Here is a 383-nt window from a genome sequence, read left to right as displayed (position 1 = left end):
GTAATACTAATGAGTAATACTTATGAGTAATACTTATGAGTAATACTAATGAGTAATACTTATGAGTAATACTTATGAGTAATACTTATGAGTAATACTAATGAGTAATATTTATGAGTAATACTTATGAGAGTAATACTTATGAGTAATACTTATGAGTAATACTTATGAGTAATACTAATGAGTAATACTAATGAGTAATACTTATGAGTAATACTTATGAGTAATACTAATGAGTAATACTTATGAGTAATACTTATGAGTAATACTAATGAGTAATACTAATGAGTAATACTTATGAGTAATACTAATGAGTAATACTAATGAGTAATACTTATGAGTAATACTTATGAGTAATACTAATGAGTAATACTTATGAGTAA

General features: G+C 23.0%; 1 protein-coding gene across 3 annotated transcripts in view; it reads right to left on the bottom strand.

The window, feature by feature from the left end:
- Positions 1 to 383, bottom strand: part of LOC116401184 (clavesin-1-like) — a 7,014-nt gene that overhangs the window by 513 nt on the left and 6,118 nt on the right. The gene's annotated exons all lie outside the window — the stretch shown is intronic.

Source organism: Anarrhichthys ocellatus, unplaced genomic scaffold (genome assembly GCF_004355925.1).
Source record: "Anarrhichthys ocellatus isolate YVR2014 unplaced genomic scaffold, GSC_Weel_1.0 scaffold267, whole genome shotgun sequence".
Lineage (NCBI taxonomy): Eukaryota > Metazoa > Chordata > Actinopteri > Perciformes > Anarhichadidae > Anarrhichthys > Anarrhichthys ocellatus.
The sequence above is the reverse complement of the archived record's forward strand: the minus strand, read 5'-3'. Positions and strand labels throughout refer to the sequence as shown.